Raw genomic sequence first — 25,316 nt, 5'->3', positions numbered from 1 at the left:
CTATGTCCATGTGTTCTCAGTATTTAGCCCCCTCTTGTAAATGAGAACATGTGTTATTTGGTTTCCTGTTCCTGCGTTAGTTCACTTAGGATAATGGTCTCCAGCTCCAACGCCATCCATGTCGCTGCAAAGGACATGCTCGCATTCTTTTTTATGGCTGCGTAGTATTCCATGATATATACGTACCACATTTTCTTTATCCATTCTACTGTTGATGGTCATTTAGGTTGATTCCATGTCTTTGCTATTGTGAATAGTGCTCTGAAGAGTATAATGCGTGTATGTGTCTTTTATGGTAGAATGGTTTGTATTCCTTTGGGTCTGTAGCCAGTAATTGGATTGCTGAGTCAAATGGTAGTTCTGTTTTTGTTTTGTTTGCTTTGCTTTGCTTTTCCTTTTCTTTTTTTTTTTTTTTTTTGAGATGGAGTCTTGCTTTGTGACCCAGCTGCAGTCCCATGGTATGATCTTGGCTCACTGCAACCTCCGCCTCCCAGGTTCAAGTGATTCTTGTACTTCAGCTTCCCTAGTAGCTGGGACCACAGGCTCCTGCCACCACGGCCAGCTAATTTTTGTATTTTTGGTAGAGATGGGGTTTCACCATGATCCCAGGTTGTTCTAGAACTCGTTACCTCAAGTGATCCACCCACCTTGGCTTCCCAAAATGCTGGGATTACAGGCATGAGTCACCATGACCAGCCAGTATTTCTCTTTTAAATGGTTTGAGAAATTGCCACACTGCTTTCCACAGTGACTGAACTAATTGACATTTCCACTAGCCAGTTTATAAGCATTCCCTTTTCTCTGCAGCCTCACTAGCATCTGTTATTTTTTGACTTTCTTATAATAGCCACTCTGACTGGTGTGAGATGATACCTCATTGTGATTTTGATTTGCATTTCTCTAATGATTAATAATGCTGAGGATTTTTTCATATGCTTGTTGGCTGCGTGTATGTCTTCTTTTGAAAAGTCTGTTCCTGTCCTGTGCCCACTTTTTAGTGGGATTGCTTTTGTTAGACCTTTGTCAGATGCATAGTTTGCAAATATTTTCTCTTATTCTGTAGGTTGTCATTTACTGTTGATAGTTTCTTTAGTTGTACAGAAGCTGTTTAGTTTAATTAGGTTCCCATTTGTCAATTTTTGTTTTTGTTGCAGTTGCTTTTAGTGTATTTGTCATGAAGTCTTTGTCAGGGCCTGTGTCCAGAATGGTATTTCCTAGGTTTTCTTCCAGATTTCTATAGTTTTAGGTTTTACATTTAAGTCTTTACTCCATCTTGAATTGATTTTGTAGATAGTGTAAGGAAGGGGTCTCGTTTCACTCTTCTGCATTTTTTTTAAGTGTTGAATGATCTTCTACATTTTAGTTATTCACCTATTGAAGGATATCTTGATTCCTTCCAAGTTTTGGCAGTTGTGAAAAGAGCTGCTGTAAACATTCCTGTGCAAGTTCTTGTGTGGATAGTTTTCAACTTTTTTGGGTAAATACCAAATCTAATGGGATTGCTGAATCATACGGTATTTTTAGTTTTGTAAGAAACTGCCAAGTTATCTTCCAAAGTGGCTGTGCCATTTTGCATTCCCAGCAGCAATTAATGAGATTTCTTGTTGCTCCACATCCTCACCAGCATTTGGTGGTGTTAGCATTCTGGATTTTAGTCATTCTAATAGGTGTGTCATCACAGGTGTCTCGTTGTTTTACTTTGTGTTGATGTAGAGTATCTTTTTGTATGCTGATTGGCCATCTGCGTATCTTCATTCATAAGGTCTTTGGCCATTTTTCAACAGGACTGTTTTCTTGTGGTTGAACTTTCAGAGTTCTTTATATATTTTGCATAGTAGTCCTTTATCAGAGGAGTCTTTTGCAAATATTTTCTCCCAGCCTGTGATTCTCTTTTCATTCCCTTGACAGTATTTGTTGCAGAGCACAAGTTTTAAGTTTTAATAAAGTCCAGCTTATCAATTCTTTCTTTCATGGATCATGCCTTTGGTGCTGTATCTAAAAAGCAATCCCCAAACCCAAGGCCATCTAGATTTTCTCCTTTGTTATCTTCTAGGAGTCTTACAGTTTTGTGTTTTGCATTTAGGTTTGTAATCATCATCCATTTTGAGTTAATTGTTGTGGAGTGTATAAGGTCTATGTCTAGATTCATTTTCATGCATGTGGATGTCCAGTTGTTTCAGCACCATTTGTTGAAAAGATGGTCCTTTCTTCATTATATAGCCTTTGCTCCTTTTGTCAAAGATCAGTTGACCGTATTTATGTGGGTCTATTTCTGGGCTGTCTGTTCTGTTGATCTATATTTGTCTATGTTTTTCCATCAATATCATGCTGTCTCGATTATTATAGCCTTATACTGTTTTCAAACTGGGTAATATCAGTCCTCTTTCTTCTTTTTAAAATTGATTTTGTTTATATGTATAATTGTATGTCTATGGGGTATAGTGTGATGTTTCAGTGCATGTATGTGTACATTGTATAATGATCAAAAGGGGGTAGTTAGCATGTCTGTTACCTCAAACTTTTATTATTTCTTTGTGGTGATAACTTTTAAGACATTCTTTTCTAGCTGTCTTGAAATATACAATACATTGTTATTAGCTATAGCCACCCTACTATGTAATAGATAACTTTGTTTTTTTCCTTCAATATCGTGTTGACTGTTCTGGGTCTTTTGCTTCTCCATGTAAAATTTAGAATCAGTTTGTTGATATCTACAAAATAACTTGCTGGGATTGTAATTGTAATCACACTGAATGTATAGATCAAGTTGGGAAGAACTGACATCTTGACAATATTGAGTGTTTCTGTCCATAAATGTGCAATATCTCTCCACTAATTAAGTTATTTGATTTCTTTCAGAGTTTTGTAGGTTTCTCATACAGATTCTGTACATATTTTGATAGATCTGTAGTTAAGTATTTTGCTTTGGTGGAATGCTAATATAAAGGGTGTTTTACATTTATGTATTTATTTACATTAATTTATTTAATTAATGAGACAGGATCTCACTGTGTTGCCCAGGCTGGAGTGTAGTGGCATGATTATGGCTCACTGCAGCTTTGACCTGGGCTCAAGTGATCCTGAGAAGCTGGGACCACAGGTGTATGCCACCATGCCTGACTACTTTTTTTGTTGTTGTTTGAGACGGAGTCTCGCTCTGTCACCAGGCGGGAGTGCAGTGATGTGATCTCGGCTCACTGCAACCTCCGACTCCCTCCTTTAAGTGATTCTCCTGCCTCAGCCTCTGTAGTAGCTGGAATTACAGGCATGTGCCACCATGCCCAGCTAATTTTTGTATTTTTAGTAGAGACGGGGTTTCACCATGTTGGCCAGTATGGTCTTAATCTCCTGACCTTGCGATCCACCTGCCTCGGCCTCCCAAAGTGCTGGGATTATAGGCACATGTCCAGCCTGCCTAATTTGTTAAAAAATTTATTTTTTGTAGAGATGGGGTCTCACTATGTTGCCCAGGCTAGTCTCAAATTCCTGGCCTCAAGCAGTCCTCCTGCCTTGACCTCGCAAAGTGCTAGGATTATAGGTGTGAACCACTACCCTGGCCTGCTGTTGTATTTTTAATTTCAAATTCCACTTGTTCATTGCTAGTGTATAGGAAAGTGATTGACTTTAGTTTGACTTTAGTATATTAACCTTGTGTCCCGCAACTTTGCTATAGTTGCTTATTAATTCTAGGAGTTTTTTTGTTAATTCATTCAGATTTTCTACACAGATGATCCTGTCCTTCCTTCAAAATCTGTATACTTTTTTTCTTTTTCTTGTATTTTTTCATTATCTAGGACTCCCAGTACAGTGTTGAAAAAAAGTGGTGAGAAGGAAAATCCTTGCTTTGTTCCTGATCTTAGTGGGAAAGCTTCAGGTGTCTTACCAATAAGTATGTTAGCTGTAGGCTTTTTTGTAGATATTTATTAAGTTGAAGAAGTTCCCTTCTAACATCTTGTTACTTAAAAGAATTGACATTTTTCGTCATTTATTTGGTTTTAGTTTACTTTTTCTTTCATGGTAAATTTAAGTCTCCTAACTAAAATAGAGGTTTTTAAATCTTTGCATATTTGGCATCTTTGTTTTTTTTTTGTTTTTTTGTTTTTTTTAAAAGACGGGGTCTCTCTCTGTCATCCAGGCTGGAGTGCAATGGCATGAGCAATAGCTGTGCACTGCAGCCTTGAACTCCTGAGCTTGAGGGATATCCTCCTGCCTAAGCCTCCTGAGTAGCTGGAGCTACAGGTTCATGCCGGCTCATTTTTCAAAAATTGTAAATTATTTTTGCAGAGACGGGGTCTCTCTGGGTTGCCCCGGGTGTCATTAAGTGATCACTTTTGGTCTCAAGTGATCTTCCTGCTTCAGCCTCTTGAGTAGCTGGGATTATACGCGTGAGCCACTGTTCCTGTTTTTTTTTTTCCTGAAGATATTTTGGTGCTGTGCTTTTTGGTACGTGAAGATTCATGACAGTTCTTTTCCCATTGTGGTTAACACCAGTCTTCCTTAAGTGCCCTACTTTGTCTTACTTCACAGGAATTTAAGTATATTAGTTTTTAACAATGTATATTAAAAGAACTATTCAGTTACTTGTGACCGGGTCAACTCTCAAGTGCGTAGCCATTCTTGATCAGCATCAGGACTAAAGCCATGCCGCCTCCTGCTTCCAGGGCTGAATTGCCTTCTTTCTGGGCTAGCTAGGGCAGTAGGACACGCACCCCAGTGGGTATTTTGCTGTGAGCTCTGAAACAGGGCGTGGCTGTTCCTTCCCTGACCAGGAGCAAAGCTCATTTCGTTCACAGTTTCACAGTACCACAGGATGCCAGCACAGAGCCCATCCTTTTTTTTTTTTTTCTCCAATCAGGTGTGCTTCACTTTTAGTGGTGAGAAGCTGGAGTGTTTTTCTCCTTTGTTTTTGATTAGGAATTTCCTTTCGTCCTGGGCATAGGGAGAATAGGCATCATTACAGCTTTCTTTTATTTCACTCATCGCTCTGACTCTGTGTCTGGAAGAGACAACTTTAGAGGAGAACCTACTCCTCGTCCTGCTTTTGAAACTAGAAACACAGTCTAATCAGTTCTGTGATGTTTGCTTTGGTCTGTTGTCGTTGTATTCGTATTTTCATAGTGTGTAGCTTTTTTTTTTTGTGAGGCGGAGTCTTACTCTGTCGCCCAGGCTGGAGTGCAGTGGCGCGCTCTTGACTCGCTGCAACCTGCATCTCCCGGGTTCAAGCGATTCTCCTGCCTCAGCCTCCTGAGTAGCTGAGATTACAGGTGTGTACCACCATCCTGGCTAAGTTTTGTATTTTTTGTAGAGATGGGGTTTCTCCATGTTGACCAGGCTGGTCTTGAACTTTTGACCTCAGGTGATCCGCCCACCTTGGCCTTCCAAAGTACTGGGATTACTGGTGTGAGCCACCATGCCTGGCCCCAGTGTGTAACTTTTATTTCAATAATAATACTTACATCTGTTTTTAAATTATTAGCCTTACTTCTACTCTTAAATGAATTATTTTCCATTAGTCTCATCCTATGCATTTTGGTTACTTGATTTCCTTTTCTCCATTTTCATGCTTTCTTATCTTCTACTTCTGCACTAACACCCTGGATCTTTTCTTTCTTCTTTTTTTTTTTTTCTTTTTGAGACAGCGTCTTGCTCTGTCGCCCAGGCTGGAGTGCAGTGGCGCCATCTTGGCTCACGGCAACCTCCACCTCCCAAGTTCAAGCTGTTCTCGTGCCTCAGCCTCCTGAGTAGCTGGAATTACAGGCGTCCACCACCACACCTGGCTAATTTTTGTGTTTCCAGGTTTTGCCATGTTGGCCAGGCTGGTGTTGAACTCCTGACCTCAAGTAATCCAACTGCCTTGGCCTCCCAAAGTGCTGGGATTACAGACCTGAGCCACTGCACCCGTCCTTCCCTGGATTTTATGAAACGATTGTGTTTCACCTTTAAACATAATTTTTTAAAAATTCAGAAACATCCTTTGATCAAAACCTTCTATTCTTCCAGCTTCCTTGGTCAAGTACTTTTGTTGCAGCTACTTCTCTGCCATGAACATTAGCTTATTGAGGTCTTTGCTTCTCCTGTCCGTCAGCCTACCCTTAGTTTCATTTTTCTCCTAATCTACTTTGGTATCATGGCCAGTCATTTCACTCACTCTTGCTAATACCCTAAACCAGTGCTTCTCACACTGTGGTCAGGGGCTTCCTTGGGATTGATGTTGAAACCGTGGGAGTAGTTGATGTTACCTGTGAAGAGCTTGTGGAATAAGAATAGACGGTTGCTCAGCCCAGAAATTGTAGAGAAGATTGTTTAAAGGCTGGCAGGAAAAGGGAAGCTTGTGAGGGAGCTTGGGAGAACAACAGAGAGGGAGGAAGACTGCTGACAGAAGTTGCTGCATGGAGCCCAGCAAAAATCATGAAGTGTAATTTTCCTGTTAGGTTTGCTGATCACTTTGAGTTGGTCGATGAGTGTGAAGTTTGATGAGTGACTGGAAGAGGAAGTGAGTGGTTTAAAGGTAGAAGTCTGCAAGTACAGGCTATTATTTTGAAGTGCTTGGCTGGAAAGGGGAGGAGAGAGGCTAGGATATCTGTTAGAATCATCAAGCTTCTAATATTTCTTGGGGACTCTACCTGCATCTGCCTCAGCATCTAGGAATCTGGCTCTCATGTTTTACGGCATCACCAGACTGCCAGCACTGCTGCGGGTTTTAGCTTGGACTTGCCTGGAACTTTAAAGGCCATTTAATCTTACCTTGCCTCTCATTTCTGTTATATTTGCTCCATTTATTCTCCCATGTAATTTACATACTCCTTCTCTCCTCACTCTCCGTGTGTATCTGATTTGATGAACTTGTTTCTGTTGCACTGAGGAAATAGAAGCCATCAAAAAAGTAGTCAATGTCTTTCTGCCTTCACCACAAGTAACTACCTGCAACTGAACTCAAGTATTCTGTCTCCTCCTTGTTCTCCTCCTTTTTATTATGGATAAATTTTATATCACTCCTACAACTTGAGCACGTAACTTCAGCAATTATTTCTTTTTTCTCTTGCATCAATAATTTTTCTCTCTACTGGATTATTCATATAATCGTTTGTAATGCTTTTTCTTTTTTTAAAAAAACCCTTGACTTCACATTCCCTTCACATTTTCTTTGCTCCTCTTTATAATCAAACTCCTGGAAAGTTCTGTGTACTTGCATTTCTGTTTCCAATTATTCTTCTTTCTTAATCTACTTCAGGGTTTTACCTCCACTACTCTATCAAATATCAACTCTTGTCAAGGTCGCCAGTGACCTCCATGGTGCTAAATCCAGCTGTCAATTCTCAGTCCTCATCTTTCTTGGCCTGTCAGCAGCATTTGACACTGTTGATAATTCCATTTTCCTAAATAAACTTGCTTCATGTGGCTTTCAAGCCATCTAGTCTCTTGGTTTGCCTCCTCCCTCGCCGACTGCTGCTTCTCAGTCAGCGTTTGTGAATCCTTCTGTCGAGCTGATTCTAAAGATTTGAGAGCTCTAGGTCTCTATTCTCAGACTTCTCTTCTCTGGCTATCCTTACTCCCTGGGATGGAAATCTCATCTAGTCTCAGGACTTCAAATATCATCTGCTGATGATTCTAAGGTTTTAAAAAATTTATGGCCTGGCCCTTTCTTCTGAATGTACAGATTTTTATCCAACTGCCCATCCAGCCTCTTGACCTGAGTGAACTATATGTATGTCAGATTCAACAGTGTAAGCTATACATAAATTTCCCTCAAAACTACTCCTCTTGTAATCTTTCCCGAGTGCTGAAATGGCAACTCTGTCTCTCCAGTTTCTCAGGCAAAGAATCTTATATTTATTCTAGCAAATCTTACCATATCTGCTTTCAAAACATACCCAGAACTCCATCTCTTCTGAGCACCTCCTTGCGCAGGTCCGAGTGGCTGCTCTCGGCTTCCTGCAGTTCTCTGTTGTCTGCTGTCATTGCCTCTGTCCTGGCCCCTTTCCAGTTTATTTTCTGTGTAGCACTTATAGGGAGCCTTTTGCACTGTGTCAGATCCTATCACCCTCTACTCAGAATCCTACAATGGAATTCTATCTCGCTCAGGGTAAAAACCGACACAGTACCTGAGTCTTGCATGACCCGAATAGTGGGCTCCCATTAATCTCTGACCTTGTCTCTTACTTCTGCCCCCTCATTGTTTGAGCACACCGGAGCCATTATTGCCTCTGATCCTTGGCACTACTGTTCTCTCTGCCTCAAATCCTCCCCCCTTCTCTAGATTTCTGCATGTCTTGGCCCCTCTTGTCCCACAACTCTTTCCTCAGATGTCACCTTATTAGTGAGACATGTCCCCACCCCTGCTGGCACTTCCTGTTCCTCTAAAGTTGCATAATTGTCATCTGACACACTTTATATGTATTTATTGTCTTTTTCTAGCAGTGTACTGTAAACTCCATGAGGGCTACAATTTTGCTCACTGCTATGTCCCAGTTCCTAGAAGAATCCCTGGTATACAGCAAGCCCACAGTAAATAATTGTTGAGTGAATGAATTTAAATCAGCCTCTGTCCTACATTTTAATTCCCTTAGTCATCTAATCTCTCTGACTTTAATCTCATAATTCACTGTGTTTGTCTTCTTTCCATTGCTCGTTTAGCCTTACTCAGACTTCCATCCCATTATAAAAATTTCCTCCTTATTTTCAACTTCTTAGAAGACCCCCTCCATTTACATTTCTTCACCAAGAACTGGTTTTCCTCTTGGCCCATCTTCTACACTCCAAATAATTTTGGGAGAAGATAGCGATGCTGTTAACATTTTCTTGTCTAGCCAGTTTTCCCAACAGGTCATTGGCTTCCAGCGGCAGGGGATTTTGATGCCCGTTGGTGCTTTTGGTTGCTGTCAGTATTGTCTTCTGTTCCTCTCCCTTGTGTATTGAGAGAGCTTTGGCACACAGCTAGTAGTCCTCTTCATTCTCAGTTTGTCATTCCTGCATGATGATGTGCAGGGAATGTCTACTGTCCTGGTCCAAAGTTGTTCTCAGTCGTATGGCCACCAGTACTTCTTCAGAAATCCATGCATGGATATTCTGTAGACTTTATCATCACTCAGAGTGGTTTCATTTGAGAGTCTTCAGTTTTTTTTCCATGTTCCACATCAAGCTGTGGCAGACCTTTATTTCTAGCACACTTGGTCTTTGAGTGTAATGAGATCTCCTGTTCCTTGACCCATCCTTTTTTTCAGTCTGTCATTCCCCAGATCTGGTAGAAATTCAATTGAAATTAAACAATTAACCTGATTAAAAAATGGGCGGCCGGACACCGTGGCTCATGCTTGTAATCCCAGCACTTTAGGAGGCTGCTGCAGGCAGATCACCTGTGGTCAGGAGTTCGAGACCAGCCTGGTGAAACCCTGTCTCTACTAAAAATACAAAATTAGCCAGGCGTGGTGGTGCGAGCCTGTAATCCCAGCTACTTGGGAGGCTGAGGCAGAAGAATCACTTGAACCTGGAGGTGGAGGTTGCGGTGAGCCAAGATCGCACCATTGCACTCCAGCCTGAACAACAAGAGTGAAACTCCATCAAAAAAAAAAAAGGGCAAAGGACTGGAATAGATATTTCCCAAAAGAAGACATACAGATGGCCAACAGGTATATGAAAATGCGTTCAACGTCACTAATCATCAGGGACTTACAAATCAAAACCACCGTGAGCTAATCGCCTCACATCTGTTAGAGTGGCTGTAATCAAAAACCCAAAAGATAACAAGGGTTGATGAAGATGTGGCGAGAAGGGAACCCTTGTACATTGTTGGTGGGAATGTAAATTAGTATGGTCATTATAAAAAACAGTGTGGAGGTTCCTCAAAAAATAAAAAATAGAGCTGCCGTATGACCCAGCAGTACTTCTCCTGGGTATATTTCCAAAAGAAATGAAATCAATGTGTTGAAGAGATACTTGCCCTCTCATGTTCATGACAGCACTATACAATAGTGAAGTTCTTGAATCAACTTAAGTGTCTGCCAACAGATGAGTGGATGAAGAAAATGTAGTATATTCAAGGGAATACTATTCAGCTATAAAAAAGAAAGAATATTGTCATTTGCAGCAACGTGGATGGACCTGGAAGACATTAGGTTGAGTAAAATAAGGCAGACGCAGAAAGACAAATACTGCATGATCTCACTTATATGTGAAACTTAAAAATGTTGAACTTTTGGAAACAGTGAGTAGAATGATGGTTGTCAGGGACTAGGGCTTGGGGGCTTGGGGAGATGTTGGTCAAAGGGTACAAAATTTCAGTTAGGTGGGAGGAATAAGTTTAAATCTATTGTATAACATGAAGACTATAATAAATAACAATGTATTGTATTTTGAAAATCACTAAGTAGATTTTAAGTGTTCTTCTCATCACAAAAAATTATAAATATTTGAGGTAATGAGTATGCTGATTAGCTTGATTGAGCTATTCCACAATGTATCTTATTTTAAAACATTTTGTACACAGTAAATATGTATAACTTTTATTTGTCAATTAAAAAAGCAAAATTAGGCTGGTTGCAGTGGCCCACGCCTGTAGTCCCAGCACTTTGGGAGGCTGAGGCGGGCAGATCACTTGAGGTCAGGAGTTCGAGACCAGCCTGGCCAACATGGCAAAACCCTGTCTTTGCCAACAAATACAAAAATTAGCCAGGCATGGTGTCACACACCTGTATTCCCAGCTACTTGGCAGGCTGAGATGGGAGAATCGCTTGAATCTGGGAGGGGGAGGTTGCAGTGAGCCAATATTGTGCCACTGTACTCCTGCCTGAGCAGAGTGAGACACTGTCTCAGAGGAAAAAAAAAAAAAAGCAAAATTAAAAATACAGAATTTAATACTATCTTAAAGAAATCTCTTCTTCAACTGCCTTTTGTTTTGATATGGGGTATACTTATTGAATAATTATTTCCCACCCCCATTGATTTGTGATTCCATTTGTATGTTAAACTTTTATATAGTGGAATTTGTTTAATGTATCTGTCAGTGTTTGGTGCCAGCACCTTCTTTAAATGAATTGAAGCTTTTGATAATGTTTTAATATTTGGTAGTGTTAGTAGTTTCTAATTGACTTTATTTTTCAGAATTGTCAGTGGTGATGGTCTGGTTCTTCACACTTCCACATGATTTTGAAAAATATTTGATCAAGATCAAGTTACGGAAAGAAAAGTCTCCATTGGGCTTTTTTTGTTTGTTTGTTTTTAATGGTATTAAACAGGACTAATTGACTAGTTCATATAAATTAATATTTTATTAAAACTTTTTTTTTTTTTGGGAGATGGAGTCTCACTCTTGTTGTCCAGGCTGGAGTGCAATGGCGTGATCTGGGTTAATTGCAACCTTCGCCTCCCGGGTTCAAGCGATTCTCCTGCCTCAGCATCTCAAGTAGCTGGGATTGCAGGTGCCCACCACCATGCCCTGCTAATTTTTTTTTTTGTATTTTTCAGTAGAGACAGGGTTTCACCATGTTGGCCAGGCTGGTCTGAAACTCCTGACCTCAGATGATCCACCTGCCTTGGCCTCCCAAAGTGCTGGGGTTACAGGTGTGAGCCACCATGCCCAGCCTATGTTTATTAAAACTTTAATGAGTAAAATGTCCAACATTTTAACTTTTTAGTAGTTTAAATCCTTTTTTCCTGTAAATATCACAGATATATCTTCTAGTATTTAAAAAAGATATGCAAAAAAGTAAATGATCCGTTAACTTTGTTTTGTTTCAGATATGTTTCCTTCTTTTTGCCATTCTCTACGTCGTTTCCTACTTCATCATCACAAGATACAAGAGAAAATCAGGCAAGTGGAAACATTTCAATTAAAACCTTTGTTAGAATGCCAAATGGTCTAGGCATGGTATATGGGATATATTAGTACACTTCAGTGTCATAGTGCATTGAATATGCCGGTGATTGAAGTAAGCAGTTGTCTGGTACTAAGAGACCTAAAAATAACCTCCAGGGAATTTGACTACTCTTAGAGTCATCCTCTTAGACCAGAGTCCTTGTTTATCACAATTCTTATGTCCAACTAAGAATAGTGCTAGGCTATTTAGTGTCTGGGAAATTCCAGAGTTTATAAGGATATTTGGTTCCTTGTGAGCAGCTCTGACTTTGAATGTTTAACTCATCCACACCGCATACCTTTGCTGGCTACTAGAGCATGTGGTAGATATTTAGAGTCTCCGTAATACCATTTAGTATCCAATTACCGGCATCTTGTATTATCCTTTTATTCTTTCACATATATCCTTATCCAGCCAGAGGGACTACCATATCTTTACTCTTTTTAATGAACTTTGTGCTCATTAATTCAGACTTTTTAGGTCAGGGTTTTATAAGTACCTAAGCAAGTACCTTACTATTTTTTGTTAAATCTCAGCTGTTTTCTGAAAATCACAGGATATCTGCTTGTGATGTTGGGCTAATAGTAGGTGCTGTATGAATACTTAATGATTTCTTAATATTATGCTATCAGTTTAAACTTGTGGGACTTTTGAGAGAAATAGGTTCTAGTGCCTGCTCTAGTGCATTACTTTAGTACTGTTACTTGGCTCTGTGACTGCACTTGAAGTACTCCATGGATTCTATAACCTCTAAAATTTTTGAAGATACAGATTCAAAATAGTATCGTAGCTGTAAAAAAATTTCATTGGCATGGTTTCATGGACTGTAGACACAGAAGGAGGGAGAGAGAAAGAATGACTGTATATAATTGCATCTTTCTAAGTGAAATTAGAGGTTGGTGAGTGGGAAAATTGGAGATTTATTAGATCATTTTTAGAGTAATGCAGGAGTGGTGGGAGAGTGATGAGGACCCTGGACTTAGTTGGTAGTGTGCTGGAAATAGAAGTGAAATGAATGTGGAGATATTAACACATTCTTTAAGACTTGATTTTTTTTTTTTTTTTTTTTTGCGATGGAGTCTCACTCCGTTGCCCAGGCTGGAGTGCAGTGGCGTGATCTCGGCTCACTGTAACCTCCACCTTCCAGGTGCAAGTGATTCTCCTGCCTCAGCCTCCCTAGTAGCTGGGATTACAGGCGTGCACTACCACGCCCAGCTAATTTTTGTATTTTTAGTAGAGACAGGGTTTCAATATATTGTCCAGGCTGGTTTCGAACTTCTGACCTCAGGTAATCTGCCCGCCTTGGCCTCCCAAACTGCTGGGATTATAGGCGTGAGCCACTGCACCTGGCCAAGATTTGATGATTAATTGGATGTGAGCACAACAGTATATAAAAATTAATTGTGACTATATTCTTTTGTGGTCCCTTTGGTTATAAAAGTTCTTTTGGGAATCTTAGAATTAAGAATGGAGGTGGACTAACAGAATGTCCCAAATATACCCTTGATACTGAAGCAGGTGGGTACTCAGAATTCCAGAGACCTGAGCAGAGAGTCTTGGAGGACCTTAGGCATATAAGAAGGAGAGACCAGGAGGGTTTGTGGTATTTTTGTTTGTTCGTTTTGAGACGGAGTCTGGCTCTGTCGCCAGGCTGGAGTACAGTGGCGTGATCTCGGCTCACTGCAACCTCCGCTTCCTGGGTTTAGGTGATTCTCCTGCCTCAGCCTCCCGAGTAGCTGGGATTACAAGTGCCCACCACCACACTGGCTAAGTTTTGTATTTTTCGTAGAGGTGGGGTTTCACCATGTTGCCCAGGATGGTCTCCATCTCTTTACCTCGTGATCCGCCTGCCTCTGCCTCCCAAAGTGCTGGGATTACAGGCATGAGCCACTGTGCTCAGCCTGTGGTATTCTTACAATTGGGCAATCTCTTTAGCTTATAAGTTTATGTGGGAGGACAAAAGAGATTGCTGACAGGCATGAGCAAGGAGGAGAGTAGCAGAGTGAAGGCCATTGGCTACTTAAAAAAGATCAAGCAAACTTTATATATAATTTCAAATGTATTTCAGTATATTTAATATATTTATATATAATTATATATATTTTTATTATACATTATATATAATTTTTATTTTTAAATATATGTATATATACACATATACACACAATTTTTTTTTTTGAGATAGGATCTCCTTCTGTCCCCTACGCCGGAAAGCAATGGGGCAATCATGGCTGACTGTAGCCTCGACCTCCTGGGCTCAAGTGATTCTCCAACCTCAGCCTCCTGAGTATCCTGGACTACAGGCATATGCCACCATGCCTAGTTAATTTTTAAATTTTTTTTGTAAAGATGGAGTCTCCCTATGTTGCTTAAGGTAGTCTTGAATTCCTGGGCTCAAGAGATCTGCCCACCTCAGCTTCCCAAAGTGTTGGGATTACAGGCGTGAGCCATTGTGCTCAGCCAATTTCTGTTTGTAACAATAATTATGAGTTACTGAGGCAGTAGTATCCAAGTTATTTAGGATGGTCCAGGAGATTCCTTGTTACTATTATTAATGACAAATGCAAATTATGGAAAATTAGATGAGTTCTATGTTTCTGAATTTTAATTTTATAGTAATTTTTGTTGGCTGTTAACCAGAAAATTTTATTTATTAGCAGTTTCACTTAACATTGTATAACAATTTACTTTGTAGTGGTCCTAAGGTTCTACTAAGTTTTATTTTCTTGAGCAAATTTTAATTTACATATGGTGGTTTTATTAACAGGATTTTGTTAATCAAAACATCCCATTTTCTATATACCATACTGCTGGATTTAATAAGATTTAAATTTAGATCTATGCTGAATCAATAATTGCCTTTTGTTTATATTGTGTTTATAGTTTTAATAATGAAACATTTTGTTAGAAGATAAAGGAATATTAATACCTTAAATGTTTTTGCAGATGAACAGGAAGATGAAGATGCCATCGTCAACAGGATTTCGTATGTATTTTAAAGCTCAATTGTTCTGTTTCTGATTCTGAAGTCATCAATTCTCAAAATCCAATTCTAATTTTTGGACAGAAGTATGGAAAATATTCACCCAGCACATTACAAAAGCTCTATCGTATAAATTTTAGAAAGCACGCGTAAGCAAATATGCGTGGATAATTTAGCACTGATTGTCTCCTATTGAAATTTGCATATTTAAGGAGCTGACAGATTTTATCTTCAGGGGATTAAATGAGGAAATGGCCTTAATTTAACTGCCTGGTCATAAGAAAGAAGACTCTTGGCTGTCTGCACATTCTGCTGAGAAGACTGTGATGTCCTTGAACCAGGCAGCAGACGTCTCGGGTTAACTGAGCCTGTCTGCCGTGAGCAGGAAGGTGGATCCAGACTGTCTTGTAGGTTCCTTATGTACACCAGTGAGATATGATAGGGAGGCCTTGTACTTTTATTGAAGTATCAATAAATTTTATTGTTACTTTTATTGAAGTATCAAACTCAATGGAAAGCAGCGAATTCCTTTCTGTTAGTTTTTGCTTAAGTGTGAAATTGCACAGATGTCCCTATGTAGGAAAGTTCTGTATTCCAGGATTTTTTTATTGATACATTAACATTCTTTTGAAATTTCAAGTTTATAGAAAAGGTGGAAGTAGAAGAAAAAGTTTTTTTACTCCAACTGTTTAGAAGTTGCTCATCTGATGCTTCATTTCCTCAGGATACTTCCATGTATAATTCCTCTAAACAGTGCATTCTACCTAGGTATCAAAATGGTGAAGTTAGCATAGACAGCAGTACCATTCATACTCCATTCAAACTTACTAGTTATCCCAATAATGTCCTTTCTGTGGTGAAAGGATCCAGTTCAGAATCACACACTGCATTTGGGTGTCGTGTCCTTTAGTCTCCTTCAGATTGAAACACTTCTTCAGTATTTCCTTGACTTTCCTGACCTTGATATTTTTGAAGATTATTAGGTAGTTATTTGGTTTTGTCTGATCTTTCTTCATAATTAGTATCAGATTATGCATCCTTTGCTTAGGAGGATGAGGAATTAAGAAAAGGGGAAGAGGAAGAGAAAGATTCTATGTGCTTTCACATACTTGTACATACATAGAGATAAATGCTTCTACATACAATGGAATAGTATTCAGCCGTAAAAGAAATGAAGTACTGATATGTGCTGCAGTGTGGATGGACCATAGTAAGTGAACGAAGCCAGACACAAAAGGCCACATAGTGTGCAATTCCATCTATAAGAAATGTCCAGAGTAGATAAAAGCAGATTGATGATTGCAAGGGGTTGAGGGAGAGGAGAATGGGGAGCAGCTACTTCATAGGTTTGGCATTTTATTTTGGGGTGATGAACATGAAAGAAAGAGGTGATCGTGCAACATTGTGAATGAACTGCACACACCTGAATTGTTCACCTTAAAATGGTAAGTTTTTGTAATGTGAATTTCACCTCAGTAAAGAAATTAATAACTCCCAGCTAGTAAATGACTTGACCCGGCCTGATTTGTTTCATAACTGAAAAATGAATATAAATGGATTGTGATTTACTAGATTTGGTAATTTATTTTAAATGACATAGGGAAGCTAGATAAGAAACAAAAATAGCTGTAACTTTATGCTGAAAATTCTTTCTTTGTCGCTTTAAAACCTAGGCCCAAAACTTGATGTTGTAAATTTACAGAATTAGGGGTTTTAGTTTTATTCCTGGCCCTGTGACATTTGTGAAAATTAAGTGAATCATTTTTTTCCTCTGTATAAATTAGTGCTCCTTTAAAAATTCACTTCACTCACCTCACAAAAGCTACAACGAATAAGAGACTGAGTAAGAGGTAGATATTCTCTCCATGTGAAACCCTCTAGGTGTGAAGGGCAAGTGAGATACGTACCTTTCTCCTCTCCATTCGGTCTGGTGCCACCTGTGGTGGTACATCCACTTCAGTGTACTTGTAGATCCATAATTTATAAACGGAAAAGAACACAGCACTTTGTCTTTTACCCCTAAAAGTACGTTGAATGACAATAGGGTGATGTGCTGTTTTCTTACGGTAGATGCCCAGGAGCATCTTTATCTGCTGTTGGGGCAGCTGGCACAGCACGTGCAAGGGGTTTGGGTTTTCCGAGTCACAGGTGGTTTCCATAGCCTGGGGATGCATACAGAAATCCTCCTCCTGAAGGTCAGTGGGTTCGTATAAAGTGGTGATACAGTTAGGGGAGGGGCATGGGGAAGAGGGTCACCTGAGAGAAGGAGTCTGACCTAGTCTCCCCTGTCTTTCTTCCCTCCCCCTGTTGATCTCTTTGTCTTTTGCTGTGGTAGAATGAGTGAGAACTGATGAGTTAGGGTGACGTGGGTTCAAATTCTGGACCCATGATTAACTTGAGTCCAGAAGAGATTGAGAAATATTCACTTTCTGTGTATGTAAAACAGAGTTCCCACCTACTTTGGAGTGCTGTTGTGTGGATTAAATAACATTTGCCAAAAAAACAAGACAAAACAAAAAAACCTAACTAGGGTAGGGTGCTTGATGCACAATAGGTGTGAAATTAATGTTTCCTCCACCTAAAGGCTTTTGACCTGTTTTGTCTGCTTAGAATTCTTTTTTTTTTTTTTTTTTTTTTTTTTTAAGAGGGAGTTTCACTCTTGTTGCCTAGGCTGGAGTGTGCAGTGGCACAGTCTCAGCTCACTGCAACCTCTGTCTCCTGGATTCAAGCGATTCTTGTGCCTCAGCAGCCTCCCGAGTAGCTGGGATTACAGGTGCCTGCCACCACGCCCAGCTAATTTTTGTATTTTTAGTAGAGATGGAGTTTCATTATGTTGGTCAGGCTGGTCTCGAACTCCTGACCTCAGGTGATCCACCCACTTCAGCCTCCCAAAGTGCTGGGATTACAGGCGTGAGCCACCGCGCCCGGCCTGCTTAGAATTCTTTTCTGTCAGATATCCCACTGAATTCACTCTCACCTTCTTCAGTTTTGTTTTGCTTTATGTTTTTCCCTAAGTCTCAACTTTTCAGTGAGGCCTTCCCTAAGTGCCACACTTAATATTGATGTCCTCCTCCCCATTTCCAGTCCTCCTTACTGTTTTCCTGTAGCACTTATCTTTAGTATATTATGCATTTACATATTTAATGTTTTATTGTTTATTGCCTGACTCTTTCCAGTCCAGGATAAGCCCTCCTTGGGCAAGAATGTTCGCTTGTGTTCCTTCACTGTTCTCAGGTGCCTAGCACAGTGCTGGTACAGGGGAGCAGGCACTCTGCAAATACTTGTCTAGTGAGGGAGCCTCACCTGAAAGACCCCCTGAGGTAGAATCTCCGAGATGGACTTTAACAAAAGCTCCATGGGTGATCCTGATAGTGCTACTGCTTAAGAACCACTGGTTTAGAGTGACTATTAGAAAGCCTAGTTCATGCAGCAAATGTTTATTGATTAGCTGAGATGAAGACTTAAGATTGAATGCTGGTATGCCAACATTTCACAGATGAATGTAAAATGTCACTCAATTTGTTACTTTTCTGTTGCCCAGAAAATCAGACCTCTTGATGATACTTGGGAGGGTGTGAGCAAAATGTGAAATATGAAACTTTCTTTGTCATCAACACTGTGTACATCTTATTGAATAATTTTGAATGATTTAAATTCAACCATAATGAAGTCTTGTTTCCACATGTACTTCCTGATTAGATATTATCAACCTGTTAAACTTTAAGATGTAAAGTGGCAGGTTTTGGTTATGATTAGTTTTTTTTTTAATTAAAAATATATATTGAAATATTAACCCATGAAATACATTTTTATGATAACCTGTATTTTGCAGTGGAGTTTTAAAAATGTGAGGTCTTTCATTTTATTGATAACTACAAATAAATAAAAAAGCATTTATTTTTTGTTTAAAAAAATTGAGTGTCACATTGAGTCTGAGATTGAAAAATGAGGAAGAGGGAATATTGTAGAAGTTGGGGGAAGAGTTTCAAGAAGGAAGTAGTGCTTATCAATTTGAAATGTCATAGAAGGTCATATTCAGATTGCAATTAAAAAGTATCTGATGGATTTGAACATAAGGAGCGCCTTTTTAGAACTGGGTGAGGAGCAGAAGTCCTACTGCAGTGGGCTAATAAAGAAGTTGAGGATCAAGAAGTAAAGGTGTGATATGTGAGTTCTGCTTCAGAAGCATTTTGAAAGAGCAGAAGCACCTGAGGATATTTATTTTTGGCTGGTCAGCAGCTAGAGGGAGGATGACTAACCAGTGAAGCAAGGCCCCTGGAGACGGCAGAGGTAGAGATTGGCACAGGTGAGCAGGAGGTTGACAGATAGGAGAATAATTGTGTCCGTTGGTAGCTTTATCAGGTGGTAAGTATGAAGGGATCGTACCCCCTTTTTCACTCTGAAACAGGAGATTCAGTCATTTTCTGGCAATGAGCAGCAGGGCCATGGTAGAAAGCTTAGGAAGAGCCTGATTATGTTAGTCTGTGTTAGTCTGTTTTGCTATAAAGGAACACTTGAAACTGGGTAGTTTATAAAGAAAGATTTATTTGGCTCACAGTTCTGCAGGAGGTACAAGCATGACAGTACCATCTGCATGGCTTCTGGTGAGGCCTCAGGAAGCGTTTACTCAGGGTGGGAGGTGAAGGGAGATCAGGATTGAAGAGGAGATGCCAGGTTCCTTTAAACAACCAACTCTCTTGTGAACTAACAGAATGAGAACTCACTCATTACTGTAGGGTCTGCTCCTATGATCCAATACCTCCCATAAGGCCCCAGCTCCAACACTGGGGATCACATTTCAGCATGAGATTTAGAGGGGACAGATATCCAAACCATATCACTGTTAGGAACAACACTCAAAATCCTAAGGAAATTGAACACTCAAACAAAGGATTCTTAGCAGAGCAATTTTATTTCTGTGCAGAGGGGTGCCTCCTTGGCCAGTCGCCATGAGAGCACACCTGAACAAAGGGGCATGAGATCTTTTATTCCTGACGCAAGTCCTGCCCTGTACCCTTTCCCCATTGGCTGGGGTCGGATTGTACAGTCTAATCCTGGTTGGCTAAACATATGATTTTTTTTTAGATAAGGTGGGCACATAAAAGAAAGTGGAGAGGAAAGGGGAAGGGGTGTCTAATGAGCTAGAAAGTTAGTCCTCTTTCCAAATAAGGAAAGGAATGTCAGCTGGTACTGATAACGCCTGGTACTGTGACATGCCTGGGCATCTAACAAAGGCAAGAAGGAAAAAAAGGTGGAAAAGGGAAGAGGGGGGTACTATGAATTAAAGAATAAAAGATTGATCAAGTTATTTGAAGAGAAACCTCATCATATCCCACATCCCTGATGATGGGGGTTAAGAATAGGAGATGAGAGACTCATAATCCGAGGATCCTGATCCTTGTTTACTGAAAGTATATGAAAGCGTTGTGGAGTGTTAAAGTGATATAAGGTGGTTTTATTGTTTTAATTCATCATCATCTTGCAAAGACACTTCACAATATCTATAGATAGGGCTTTTTAATTTTTACACTAGTTATATTCAGTGACTAGTTATATTCAGCATCTGAGTGCATGCCCTCATCACCTTATTTTATTTAGACAAAGGTTTATTTTATTCTCTTCCCGGTTGGATTAAGGAGATAGTTACAAATGTCAGATATTTGGGGAAACACTTGTCTTATTACTACCACAATTAGAAAAGATGCATTACTCTGAAGATGTAATTTTTAAAAATAATGCTCCATTTCAGAAGGTGAAGTTGAGGAATGCTTCACAGGGCAAATGATGTTTGGGATCTGTCTTGAAATTCATGTATGAGTTTGCCATGCAACTTAGAGGGTGTTCTAGGGAGTGAGTAGACTGTGCAGAGGGGCAAGGAGTCCTGAAAATCTATTTCTTGTTTGGGCTATGAAGGAGTTAGGTAAGTCTAAGTGTATGTCAAAATGGGACATGGTGAGAGAAGAGCCTGGAAAATTATGTTGGGATAGCCGTGCGGGACATGGAATGGTGAGATTTTGGATTTGATCTCAATTTTATTACGGGAAGGAATGATAGCTATCGGGATAGCTTCCTCCCGTGACTGGAGAAGCTTGCTGGAGACCGCTTGCTGGCTGGTCGCTGCCAGAGTTGGCTGTGGACCCTGAGACAGCACTTGTCTGAGGGCTTTTCCCAGGAAACACAGTGTCTATTCAGCAAAACGAATTTACAGAAATTCTATATCTGATTTCAGTTGTATTTTTGGTATGTATCATATGGTCTACAGTTAAACATTTATCATTGATTTACTGAACCAACGAATCCTGGTTATTTTTGGCTTTTAAGTAGGAATACACTTCTGTTGGTTGCCACAAGATGGCATTGGCCTCAAAGTTTCTCTGTTAGATGTGCTTTTGGGTATTTAGTATTTTTTTTTCGTGCTTTTTAAAAATATTTTCTTACATTTATTTTTACTTTCTTCCAATATTAACTTTAATAGAACTTTAATATCCATTCTATCTCTAATATTGGTGAAGTTCTTTTTTCCTTTGCCAATTTATTCTTGTAAAATCTTTTAAAAAGTTAGGTGTTTGTTGTAAAAAATAAGTGTTTCAGAAATGTATAACTGAGAAGGTGAAAGCCCCTTATAATCCCTCCTTTCTATGGAATTGTTACATATTATGCTGGATTTCTTTTGTACCTCTGTATAAATATGAATTTGTTGGGGGGAGAGCATGTTTTACATTTATTGTTCATGCTTTTCTTCATTTTTTTTGGTTGACTTATTTTAGATATTGTTCCATATTAGTACCTATTGAAGCTATCTTATTTTTTTAAATGACAAAGTAGTGCTTTAAATATGAATAGTACAATATTGTTTAATAGTTTCCTGTTGTGTATTACTATAATTTATTTAATCTTTACCCATTAAAGAGATGTCAGGCTTTCTAAGTTTTTTTCCCCTCTAAAATAAACATTTTAAATTAATTTTTTTTATACTGCTTTCACAGTAATTTTTTCACCTCAGTTGTTGCATTGCTGTTAGCATATGTTGTCAAAGTTGTTAAATGCAATTGTGAAATAAATACTTATATTTCAAAGAGGAATGAACTACAATTTTTTCTTTGTAAAATATGTGAAGTACTGTGTCTTCAGTGTATGTTTGTCTTTTAGGTACTACTTGCTAGACTTACTGATATTTTCATAGAGTAAGGAGTTTTAGAGTTTATCTAGTTTAACTTCTAGGCCCATATGTGTATCATTTGTCTCCCAACTACATGTATTTAATAAAATTCTTAATATAATGCTTTTTTGATTAAAACATAAAGGAGTTTGCCTTCTTTTTGATGACTTTCATGTTCATTGCTTTTTCAGATCACTTGTGACGATGACTCTCCTTTCTTCCAGGTTGTTTTTGAGCACGTTCACCCTCGCCGTGTCAGCTGGGGCTGTTTTGCTTTTGCCTTTCTCAATAATCAGCAATGAAATCCTGCTTTCTTTTCCCCACAACTACTATATTCAGTGGCTAAATGGCTCCCTGATTCATGGTTAGTATATGTTGCTTAATAGAATCACAATCAGTATTTTATTTTTTTACTGTATCATATTTTTAGATTTTTCTCTTCTTAGTTTTCTTCGTAACTTGTGACTTCCTCCAGTAAATGATTTGGGTCTTTAATAATGTCAGAAAACCAGATTTTACTTATCATTTTTATGTTTAATTAGTTGTGAAAGTCTTTTCTCTTAGTCAAGAAGCAGTTTTTATACTTACGATTTTGATAAATTCATTTCAGTATTTAGCAAGAGAATTTTGGTTTATCTAAATATGTCAGAAGAACTTAGCCTCCATTTAAGAACTAGAAAACTGGCCGGGCATAGTTGCTCAGGCCTGTAATCCCAGCACTTTGGTGGACCGAGGAGGGGTGGATCTCCTGAGGTCAGGAGTTCAAGACCAGCCTGGCCAACATGGAGAAACCCCCATCTCTACTAAAAATATAAAAAGTAGCCAAGCGTGGTGGTGCACGCCTGTAAGCTACTTGGGAGGCTGAGGCAGGAGAATCACTTGAACCTGGGAGGTGGAGATTGCAGTGAGCCGGGATTGCACCATTGTACTCCAGCCTGGGCAAGAAGAGTGAAACTCCATCTCAAAAGACCTAAAAAACAGCAGCTATAGTTTCTATTTTATTTATTTGCTAGTAGTTTCTTTAGTCATTTCAAAATATAGAAGGGGAAAAACACTCTATGTCAAGTACAAATAGGTATCGTGGTGTATTGCTTTGTAGTCTTTGGGCAAGCCGCTGTCCTCTCGCCACGGTTTCCTATTGTCTTAACTGGGATGATAAATAAAACCCAGCTTGCCGGCTTGTTTTTGGAATAGGAATGATGTATGTAAAGTAACTGTCTTTTAGTAGGCACTTAATAGGTGGTAGCTATTATGATAGTTATTTAGACTGTGAGGTGTTTTCTTTCTTTCTGAAGACTCATTGTTTTTACAAGTCAATTTAGTGTATGTAAACTGAACTCTTGTCTCTCATAGAACATACTGGTGTAATTCTTTTTTGAGGCGTTCTAATTTATTTTTATTTTTTAATGTTTTAATTTTAATTTTTGTGAGTACATAGTTGGTGTATATATTTATGGGCTATATGAGATATTTTGATACAGGCATGCAATGCAAAACAATCACGTCAGGGTAAACAGGGTGTCTATCACCTCTAGCATTTATCCTTTGTTAAGATTTTGTTATTATGTGTTAGAACTACAGCTCTTAGGAATTTGGATATCTTTCTTGCTCATCATGCGCATACCCCTCTCTCATTTTATTAGTGTTGATTTGTGTTACTAGTAACTATATTGCTAGTTATTATTTTGTTAATGTTATTACTTGTTGGTGTTATCAGTGTTAATAATTATTTTAATTTGTTTTGTATTTCAATTTCTTCATCTCGTTTTAAGGTAAAAGTTTTTTGAAAATTTTTTTTCTTAGTAAGAACCTTATGAGTTAATGATTAAATGTCCTTCTTTGACAATATTTAAGCTAAGTTGCCATTTGACTTAAAAAAATATGTATCAGAGATAGCGTGTTTTCATTACATTTGTATTATAGGTCAGGGAATTTGGGATTTCTGAGTTAACATAAAGAAGTGTTGGGGCCGGGCGCGGTGGCTCAAGCCTGTAATCCCAGCACTTTGGGAGGCCGAGACGGGCGGATCACGAGGTCAGGAGATCGAGACCATCCTGGCTGACACGGTGAAACCCCGTCTCTACTAAAAAAAAAAATACAAAAAACTAGCCGGGCGAGGTGGCGGGCGCCTGTAGTCCCAGCTACCCGGGAGGCTGAGGCAGGAGAATGGCGTGAACCCGGGAGGCGGAGCTTGCAGTGAGCTGAGATCCGGCCACTGCACTCCAACCTGGGCGACAGAGCGAGACTCCGTCTCAAAAAAAAAAAAGAAAAAAAAAAAAAGAAGTGTTGGGATCTCAAATCCAAGGAAAAAAATGGAATAACTTGCCTGTGTAGTAGCGTTACAGTTAAGTATGCTTTAGTTTTTATAGTTGGCATTTTGCATTTGGAAAACATCCCTTTTTTTTTTTGAGACAGGGTCTCACTCTGTCGCCCAGCCTGGAGTGCAGTGACATGATCATGGCTCTCTGCAGGCTCGACCTCCTGGGCTCAGGGGATCCTCCACCTCAGCCCTGTCTCTTATACACATCTAGATGTGTATAAGAGACAGCTGTGGCCTCGACCTCCTGAGCGAACCTCCACCTCAGCCTCCCAGGTAGCTGGGACTGCAGGTGCATGACACCACGCCAAGCCAATTTTTGGTATTTTTTTTGTAGAGTCAGGGTTTTGCCAGGTTGCCCAGGCTGGTTTTGAACTCTTGGACTGAAGTGATCCTCCCACCTTGGCCTCCCAAAGTGCTGGGACTAGAGATGTTGCCAAGATGTCACTTTTTATGTGTGACACGTGATTACTGGAGTTGCTGTAGAAGGCTGTGGTGCATTAGACTAATAATGTATATTCTTTTTTCATTGCTGTTATGTTCATGGTGCTGTAATCCAGTGGAGGAAAAGAGCAAGTTTAAATTTAAGAGATTACCAGTTTTATATGTAAGACGAGTGTATTTCCTGTCTCCTGTTGTTTGAGAAAACGTAGAAGACAGTTTTTGTAGGTCGTGCTACCTTAGCGCAATCCCTTAAGCTTTTGCTGAGACTGTGGCCCTATATATTAAGAACAACAGCAACACCAACCACTCCGTTATTTTTTTTCTGTTCATAAAGTAGTGTGTGTGCACTATACAGAATATGAAAAATACTAAAATGTACAAACAAGGAAAAATCCACATGTTTTTAGCGTGTATGTGTGTGTGTGTGTGTATATATATATAAATTTTTTTTTTTTTTTTTTGAGACGGAGTCTCACTCTGTCGCCCAGGCTGGAGTGCAGTGGCATGATCTTGGCTCACTGCAAGCTCCGCCTCCTAGGTTCACGACATTCTTCTGCCTCA

General features: G+C 39.4%; 1 protein-coding gene across 1 annotated transcript in view; it reads left to right on the top strand.

Moving 5' to 3' along the window:
* Positions 1-11,732: 11,732 nt before the first annotated feature.
* LMBR1 (limb development membrane protein 1) overlaps positions 11,733-25,316 on the top strand; it is a 169,833-nt gene continuing 156,249 nt past the window's right edge. The window contains exons 1-3 of the mRNA XM_011973086.1: positions 11,733-11,806; positions 14,799-14,852; positions 22,219-22,358. The gene's annotated coding sequence lies outside the window, so the exon portion shown is untranslated. The remainder of the gene's footprint in view (positions 11,807-14,798; positions 14,853-22,218; positions 22,359-25,316) is intronic.

This window comes from Mandrillus leucophaeus, unplaced genomic scaffold (genome assembly GCF_000951045.1).
Source record: "Mandrillus leucophaeus isolate KB7577 unplaced genomic scaffold, Mleu.le_1.0 Scaffold134, whole genome shotgun sequence".
NCBI classification, from domain to species: Eukaryota; Metazoa; Chordata; class Mammalia; order Primates; family Cercopithecidae; genus Mandrillus; species Mandrillus leucophaeus.
This window is presented reverse-complemented; position numbering and strand designations above follow the sequence as displayed.